Here is a 9,721-nt window from a genome sequence, read left to right as displayed (position 1 = left end):
GGACAGTGGTAGAAGAAGTATTACATTTTTTACTGAAGGAAAAGAATAAAATTCTCAATTACAAGTAAAAGTCAATATTACTTTTTAAAAAAGTACATCAGCATCCTAGTATCAGAAGGAAAGGTACTCACTATGTGAGTGCTGTGTTTATCATGTATATAACTGTTATTATTACTGATGCATTCATGTACAACCAGCATGTTACTATTTTAAACCTGCAGCTAATTTTGAATAATTGTATCTACTTGCATGGTATCATCTAACAATGCATCATTTTATATGTAAAAGCTTAATAATCAGTCATTATCTGAAAGAAATGTAGTGGAGTAGGAGTAGAAAGAAGCATAAACCGGGAATACAGGAGTAAAGGACTTCCAAATGGTACTTAGGCTAATTACCGCACTTGAGCCAATGTACTCGCAATTGCATCAGATATACAAAAAGATATATCATTTAACTAGAAAATCAAACTGCCTGAACTCACCTGCTGCTCTTTGTCTGCATGTCTTCCTCTGTGACTAAGATTGATAATGGTGGAAATCAGGACGAGTTTTTTTTCCACCCGGATTCACCTCCTGAGTGGACATCGTGGAGATCAGGAAGGGTTCATGAGTTTGGCACATTCTGCTGAAGATGGGTAGCTACCATGTTACTATGTAATTTTGCTTTCGGTTTTTTGTTGCATTGCTCCAATCTTTTCTGCACTGCGCTGATATGCAAAAATCCCGACACATGCCACTTTTTTTTTTTTTTTTTTATATCTAAAATAAAAATTCAATCAACAACAGGGAATACAGGTGAAATTCACCGAGCAGCAGCATGAAGCACTTACACTAAAACCTTGTTTTGCGCCGACACTTAAATGCCTCAATGTTGTTTTTTCTTTTATGTCAAAGAAATAATGCTGATATAATTTCCCCTATAGTTCAAATCTAGTGGGGGGTCGGGGGGTGACGTCAGGCCCCATCAGGCTGACAGACCTCCTATTGGACCAGGGGAGGCTTTTTAAAGGAGCAGGCAGCAGCACACCGGAGGCTCGTTCTCCTCTTCAGACGCGCCGCACTCCTCTCCATCCTCTCCATCCTCTCCACACGGCAGCAGCAGCAGCAGCAGCAGCAGCAGCAGCGGAGCCGGACTCACAGCAGCCAGGTGAGCGCGGACATTCACAGCTTTTTATAAAAGAAATAGACCCAGGAAGAGCGGAGGTGAGGGGGGTTAGGAGGAGCAGAGGGGTCGTAGGAACGGAGCGCACGGTGTTAAAATATAGATGATAAACGGCAAGAGGGGGGATAGCCTGTAGAATTCAAACCACTTTGTATCAGTGAGATTTCATAGCATTAGTAGATGGCACTCACCTCTGATCCTCTGTTTTCTTCCTCGTGGCTGTAGGTGTGACGATGAGGAGGACACAGCGCGCACGGTGCCGACCTGACCTGCGAGATATCAACAGGTATGTTCCCACCGATCTCTACATAGACCTGATCTGCACCTTAGACTGACAAACGTGTCTCTCAAACACCTCTCTGAGCTAAAGCGTCCGACCCCAGCGCAGCCTTGTGTTAAGTGCCTGTATTGATCTGAAGGCGGCGGCGCCCCAATTAACAATAATGGCAGCGTAATTAGATTGGAAATAAAGTTCTTTATCTCGGGTCCCCTGCGGACAGAGCAGCGTGGTCCCCCGCCGCGGCGTTATACCTCCCGATGGACTATCAACCCCCCCATCAACCGTCACCTTCCCGACTCCCAGCCCGCTCGGGCTTCCTGGGGGTCAAACAACAACAGCTCAATGCTGAAACCCTTCGATTGAATCGATATCTGGCCTGTCTGCTGTAGGTCTGACACATGAGAGAGAGAGAGAGAGAGAGAGAGAGAGAGAGAGAGAGAGAGAGAGAGGAGGGAAGAGAAGCTTAATTTGTCTCTTTTTTTAAGTGTGAAACGATATCTGCATTGGTGAAAATGAAGTGCAGTTAAAAAAAAACCCAGCTCCCGCAGGGGCCTCCTTACCAGACTGCAGAATTTCACTTTTAATAGTTTGTTTCTTGTGTGGAGCCTTGTCCTTGAAATTAATCGGGTTTTTTTTCTTTGAAAACGCTGTGGTGAAATTAAAGCTTCTTATAAGCGTGAAAAGAGAGGCGGATGTGTGTTTAACCCAGGCAGAATAGAGACTTCAGCACCGGAGAGGCGGACAGCTCCGCACATGTGGCCAGATGCCCCCCAGCAAGGACATGAGAGGGAGAGGGAGCAGTTAGTGACACCGGCTGAATCTCAATTGCACACACAGGTCTGCTTTCACCTGGCACAGTCGCCTTGAGTTGTTATTTTACAGCAGACAGGTCCTCTGAAAGGGGTTTTTGTCTGAACGTCCTCAAAGCCTAAAGTTGTGTTGGAGCTGATAAAACGAAGCTCCCAAAGAACTACAGGAGACAAGTGATGACAGCATGAGAAGTGTGAAGGCCAAGATGTGTCATGCATATTATTCATTTTTGTCAAAGTCCCAAATTATTCTGGGTGAATCGCCTTGGGATGTGTCAGTGACAGGCAGCCTCCTTCTGGCAGGGTCTGAGGTGTCAAAATGGAAACTGGAGCTCAGCCAGGATTTCCTACTTACATACCCCCCAACCACCACCACCACCTCCACCCTTTACATGTGCCTGGGTGGCAGGGGAGGTGGCAATCTGAGGCTCACACACGGATACATACATACGCCCACATGTACACACACACATGCGCGCACCAAATGGTGTGACACAGCCCATACAATCTGTAGCCATGAGAGAAATTCAGTGCTAACAGGTGTTCAAACAGGCCGCTCGGTACATTCTTCCAATTATTGCAATTAGATGCTGCCTGGTTACCACTCCATAATGTACAACTGCTGTGGAGGAGTGTGTGTGTGTGTGTGTGTGTGTGTGTGTGTGTGTGAGAGAGAGAGAGAGAGAGAGGGAGAGGGAGAGAGAGGATGGCAGAGACAGACAGAAATAGAGGGGAAACAGCAGGAAAGCGTGATAGAGAGACAGACACAGAGCCCTCACTGCATTTGTGATGATGTCGCGATTGTTGCTATCTGTGGAGAATTATATACTATTGAGTGAACGCGCTGTGAATGCATAACTAATCCCTTTTTGCCCTGAGTCATTATCAGCTTTAGCAGATTGTCTAGAAACGGCAGGCTTTCTGCCTCTGTTGCAGACAACAGTGTTTAATAAAACACAAAAAACACAAAAAAAGCCGCCTCCCTCGGTGCAGCAGTGATCACAGCGGTTTACACAAACTGGTGGTTATCACTGGTTCTGTGCTGTGTGTGTTTGCATACAGACTGGAGTTTGTGAAAGTGTTGCTTACTTGAGTAAAATCCTATTGGTGATTATTTTCATTATCGATTATGCTGCTGATTACTTTCTTGGTTCTGCAAAACATTAGGAAAAACAGTGAGAGGGGCCATCGGAATATCCTAGAGCCCGAGCTGTCATCTTCAGTTCCAAACTCAAAGACATCCAGTTTCTGTTATATTAAACAAAGAAAAGCAGCAAACTCTCATATTTGAGAAGCTGCAACCATCACATTTTTGGCATTTTTGCTTGAAAGCAATTAATCGACAATCAATCCCTGTCTAGAGACTCACTGTTGCAGCTCTGTTAGTGTTGCCTTACACTGAAGCCATACGGTCTGGGTGCAAATATCCCATCCCTCTTTGGAGCAACAGAAAAAGAGAGATTGTAATGCACTTTCTGAGAATAAGACCAAAAGTGGTCGTGCTTATGTCATTCTACAGTTGGCAAGAAAAAAAGATCCTCAAAAGTAGAAATGGAGGAAACCAGAGAATGACAAGAAGTCTGTGATGGAGGACTCAGGTATTCCATCGTGACGAGGGAACATCTTGATTTGATGAGTGATTGAGCTGTCATACTTTACAAAGAGCAGAGGGCAATCACAGCGGCCGCAGTCTTATCAGTGAGCAAGAACAAGAAGGAAAGATAACAGGGTGCCATAAAGCGGGGCAGCAAAGAGTGACATCTGAGCAATATCAGTGTGTGTGTGTGTGTGTGTGTTCATGAGTGTGTGTGTGTGTGTGTGTGTGTGTGTGTGTGGTGTGTGCCATAGGTGAGCGTACACGTGTGTCATATTAAGCAGGAGATGTTTGTGGCAGCTGTCGGCCTTGTTTGAACAGCAATCACAATCAGCGGCAGCAGCAGCCAAGCGTGTGGTTGTGACAGCGCTGGTGGGAGACTCTCTGCCATCACTCCCCCGCTCTCCACCCTGCACCTTCTGCTCCTCCACTCCTCCACTCCTCCTCCTCCTCCTCCCGCACCCTCTGTTCCTCTCTGACCTCCCCTCGCTGCTTGCGCTCCCTGTCTGCCTCCTCCTCTCCTCCTGTTGCTTCTCCACTCCCCTCCAGCAAAAGTGACTGACATTGCATCAGTTCCACCTCAGTCGAGGCAGGATCTGGATTGATTCACCACCCTCCCGGCAAAGTTATTACAGCTTCAGATCTCTTTCAATCCAACTTCAAAAAGCCCTCTTTGTAAAGCCGAGAAAACAAGGTGTCCCTGTTCCTCTCGTGTGGCCTTGTGTAGCTCTTCTTCAATACGGGCCTAGAAAAAATATCAGAGTTTCCTCTGCTCTACCACTGCTTGTCTGCCTGTGATGAGAGAGGCACACCGTGCAGATGATCTGATTTCAGTGATTCTCTGTGGGGAACTGGGTGTGTCAGCAGTAGGGCTGCATGATATGGTAAAAACATCATATTGCAATTATTTTGAAAGATATGATTCAAGATTAGTGTGGGAATGATAATTTTTGCATCACATATTTAATTTTCACTGAAAAAACTATTTAAAATCATGTTCATGTGAAGTTTTTTGAATTCTGTACCAAACAAACATGTTGTATTACACCTGGAGAACAAGATTTGTAGGCCAGGGAATCAGCTCTTCAGTATTTTATTATAACACTGTTTGTCGCACATTTTACCTTTATCAAACAACTGCAGCTTCTGCAATTTGCATATTGCACTTGGCCATATTGTGATTTCTATATAATGAGATATGTCCCTGAACTTTTGAACTCCATTTTTTTTTGTCCTTGCAATATTATTTGTCTTAATTTCACATTATGAAATGAGTAAATCAGGTTGTACAACACAACAAACACAGTGAGATAAACATACAGAGATAAAACATTCATTAAAAAGTCATAAAGAAAAGAATGTGGCCCAACTGCGTCCATGTTATCAGTTCAAACAACAATAAAGCTGATTCCAGATAAGCGCATTTTTAACTAGGGGGACTAGTCAGTGGTAAATTTGCACTAATGAAAACACAGAGTAAAAAATATGTGCAGGGGAAACATATAAAGAAAAGTGAATGGGAATGTCAGGAAATATGGGAATCTGAAGCTTGAATACAGAATCTGCCTGTGTGTAACTCACTGTCTAAAATGTCACATTTTATCTCTGTAGTTTGGTGTACAAGATCTGAAGATTTATGTCAAATTGTCTATATACTCAACACTATTCTTTCCGCCACCGTGGCGTTCTACACCTGGTTCCCTTCCTCCACTCTTCCCCCTACTCCTACCCCAGCCCCCATCCTCACCCTCTTGTATCCCAGCTTCATTTCTCCATCTTCCTCCGTTGTTTCCCTTCCCCTCATCTGCTTAGGGAGCAGGCTAAAGCCATTGTTTGATGTGGCCTTTTCATTCGCTGGAGGAGGAGAGGGGGCAGGGATGGAGAGGTGAGGGAGGTGGTGGAGGTGTGTGTGTGTGTGTGGGGGGGTCACTTGAGGAGAAAGGAGAACAAATATTAGGGAAGTGGGGGGCGGGGTGAGCAACAGGCTTGTCAGGGTTTGTGGAGCTGCCTTGCAGTGATTAACTGACACAGTAAAAGCAAGGTGAGGTTTTATTTATTTATAATGTTGGAGTTTTAACAAGGAAGTCAAATATCAAATTGCAAATATTGACAAAATGGGATGCTGTGTTCTGGAGATTCTCTTTGAGGTTTAGTTGCCCCTGTTGCTATGAGGTTTGAACGCAGTAAGATGTCTTTTTATCTGGATTTCCTGTCGAAAGTTGTTTTGTTGCTACACTGTATATCTGCTTCACGGATTTCATGTCCTGTGCTCGACTTAGAGAAAAAACAGCACCCGCAGTGGAGAAATGTATATTTTACATATTTTCTGTGATGCATTGCATCGATCTTTTTGAATATCTGAATAAAAGCTGTAAAATCACTGTTCTATCGTATAATGAGCCCAAAATCAAGCAACATTATTTTTCATATATAAAATGTGACATATTGCACTATAGGATGTTAACAGAAAGTAGAATCCTACACTTAAATAAAATGTCAGAGGGTAAATGCAGTGGCAGTGCGGACTATATGGTAAATTGGGAGTGATATCGAACACAGTTACTGGCTAACAGATAGTAAGCAGCCTGCTACTCACAGACTTACAACCCGCGTTAACTTTGCTTGCTAACTAACGTCTCCTTTTTCCTTATTGTTCTTCTTATCTAACATATAGACATGAATGCATGGCTTGTCCTGTACGTTAGTTGGTTGAATAATCGTACACCAAGGAAAAGTGCTGGTACAGTACATTAAACACCTTTAAAACTTACCTGCAGGTGTAATGTAGGTACATTTAGATACTATGTGGTCCTTACTCTTTATTACCACTGCTAACACAACAGTGTTTGTCATAGCTCAAAATCACTTTGAGATTAGTTTTGACCAAAAAAGTCTATAGACTCTAGACCAATTGTAACTGGACTTAAAGTGGCAGTGTGTATTTTATTTTTCCTTTTTCCGTTTAGTGATTGTGGCTATCATTGCTAATGCTAACCACTATAACTTCTGTTGATTTTGTTTATGTAAAGAATAGAAATATGAACCTCATCTCTTCTGCATAAGAAACAGAGTTTCCAGACCGGATGTTTTGTGAACCAAATGCAGACGTTTTAATGAAGTGGGCACATGTTGAATCATTATCTCGTCACATTATTGTGTCAGTAGTTTGTTTTGTCGATAGTTACTTCAAAAAGAAATTTTTTGGCCCACAAAATAAAACTGAACCCGTGGAACCGGTTGAAATGATGGACAAATAAAAAAAATTAACATGTGAAGAAAAAAACATATTTACTGGACTCATCTAAAAGGTATTAATTGGACAAATCCTGCACTGACAGGTGGTAGAACATCCTCATTATGACTGGTTGCAGTGAACACCAGACACACTGTGCAAAATGAGACTGGAGTATTGAAACGGACTAACGAGCAGTAAACCGACAACTCATTTATCTGTTTGGAGTGAGTGCATGATGAGATGAAACCGTGGCTGGTTGACAGTTTCCACTGAGTCAGACTGTGCAGATCAGCAGGCTGGTAGCTGCGTGGATGGTCTGACATTTGATCCCCAGCTGTGGCACCTTTGCTGTTATTCTCCTGTTCTACGAGAAACACATGGCAAAGTGAACATTAGCGTAGACTGAATCTCAAATGAGGGTCGAAGTCACTCTCAGTGTTTGTTATTTTGATTTTCCGTGCTGAGAGAGATTTGTCTCTAGAAAGGCGAGTTGTTTAAGACGGAGCAGAAAGACGCACTGCTGTTTAGCTCGAGCTGCTCCGTCCTCATGAGGTTGTGAGTCATTGGTTCGCAGAATAGAGGATGAGGCTGTCTGTCTGTCTGTCTGTCTGTCTGTTCTCTGACAGACTATAACATCTGAGCTGTCAGGCTTGCCTCTCTGCACAATGATAAGAAAGGATTTATTTCAATAGCACTGACAAAGGACTGTCAGCATAGAGGAAAATACAGACTAATGCAAATAAAGGATCATGCTGGAAGGTCAGAGACTAGATCTGCAGCATACACATGAGTGCTTTTGTGTATTACTGTGTTGCTATGGTACAAACAACTGGCTACTTTCATTGTAAGTACAGGACATGCATGTGAGACCCTCAGTCGCTAAAAGGCACGAGTCCTAATCTAAACTAAACTGCCTTTTATTGATTTGTTTTGTTATTTTTATTTAATTTTTAATCTCTCAACTCTACCATTTATTTGGAGAAAATGATAAGCAGACCAGTGATATCATACACCTTAAAATTACATTTAATTTAAAATAGCTGTCCAGCGTGATAGAAAGTAGTTTCAGGATAACAATTAGAGGGGAAATATAATTAAAGATCTGCTGATTAACTTCCTCAGCCAGGGAGGGATTAAGAAACATTCATGTGTAATTATCTTGCATTGTAAATACTATACAACTATAGTAGGTCTGTTAATTGGTTCCAGTGCTTCATTAATACAATGTTTGTGCAGAACAGTGCAGGTTAACCTGTGCAGAGGGCTGCACAGGTGTATTATCTATACATGTGAAATTATTTGAATACAAACAGCACAGATTGTTGCTTCATTAACATTTCAATGCATCAGACGTGGCACACTGCACATGAGTACATATACCAGAACCATAGAGCCGAACAGCACTTACAGTTTCACACGTCTTCTATTCATATTCCCGTGTATCGGGCGGGAAAAGCTCACAGAGCAGCTCGCAGCATTGTTCATGTCTGATTGCATTTAAATGCTCACATTTCTATCAGGCTTTTCAGTCTATACAAAATGTAACAGTGCAGACAATTATGTATTTCAGCAGATTTTTACATCTATTTTTGTGTGAATGACTACCGCAGTTAACGATTCACATTTTTTCACTCCAAGGTCGATGCAGAGTTCTTTAGCGAGAGGCAAAGCGCTTCCTCGTCCACCTGCACACTGTGAGTAACTGTCAGCATGTCGGCCATCTGCCGCCTCGTTTTTCTCTACGCACAGCATTGTGTTGTTTCTCTGATTCGGCCTACGTGTTTGTGTTGCTGTTCATTTCTTTTCTGAATGTTGGACCGTTTTTTGCACGTTTCTCCATGTGTGAAGTCTGTTACGAGTCTGCATGCAGGTGTGAAGCTGGGCATGCTCTGAGGTGATGTGCTGCCTCGTTATGTGTACGACTTTATTGTATTTGCGTGATTTTGTGTTGTTTGTATGTTGTTTCTCACAGTGCATTTGCTTGTTTATTTACTGTGTGTGTGTGGCTGTAGGCGTGTGCAGCGTACTTCCTCAAGCATGATTTGTGTTTTCTAAGTTTGCGTGTGCGTCCTTGTGTGTCTCCGTATGTATGTGTGTTTATAATCCAAGGCCATTCAATAGCACCACATGGATCCATCCCATATCCTGGTCACCATGGTTACCGGGGCCACTTATCACAGAGGGTCCCGGCAGATCAAACAGGTGTGCATCCTGACGATGTCTCTCCTCGACGACTGTTGCTAGGAACCTTTGTTGCACACAACGCACAGGTGCTTGTCGCCGCCAGTGAAAACCAGCAGGAGCCCAAAAACGTTGTCTTGATGTCCCAGTCTGAACTGGTATGTGTGTGTGTGTGTGTGTGTGTGTGTGTGTGTGTGTGTGTGTGTGTGTGTGTGTGTGTGTGTGTGTGTGTCTGTGTGTGTGTGTGTAAGTGTGTGTTCTTGTACTTGTTGTCCTTGTCAGAAACAATTTAGTTCTTATGAAAGAGGATGTTTTTTGTAAAAAGAAAAAGAAAAAAAATAGGTCATTTTGTGGGTCATCACTATATAAAGTTGTTACTTCAGGACCTAGAGCAGATCTTAAGGTTTTCTCTTTAACTTTAAAGGGGAATTCCAGTAATTTAGTATTGCGGTTCCATA

General features: G+C 42.9%; 1 long non-coding RNA gene across 1 annotated transcript; it reads left to right on the top strand.

The window, feature by feature from the left end:
- The first annotated feature begins 1,055 nt into the window (after positions 1–1,055).
- On the top strand, positions 1,056–9,381 carry LOC127353818 (uncharacterized). Its single transcript, XR_007881368.1, has 3 exons — positions 1,056–1,149; positions 1,390–1,450; positions 8,721–9,381. It is a non-coding gene; the product is annotated as an uncharacterized LOC127353818 (long non-coding RNA).
- Positions 9,382–9,721: the final 340 nt, after the last annotated feature.

Source organism: Dicentrarchus labrax, unplaced genomic scaffold (assembly GCF_905237075.1).
Source record: "Dicentrarchus labrax unplaced genomic scaffold, dlabrax2021, whole genome shotgun sequence".
In the NCBI taxonomy this organism is placed as follows: domain Eukaryota; kingdom Metazoa; phylum Chordata; class Actinopteri; family Moronidae; genus Dicentrarchus; species Dicentrarchus labrax.
Note: the sequence above shows the minus strand (reverse complement) of the source record. Positions and strands in the feature narration are given on the sequence as shown.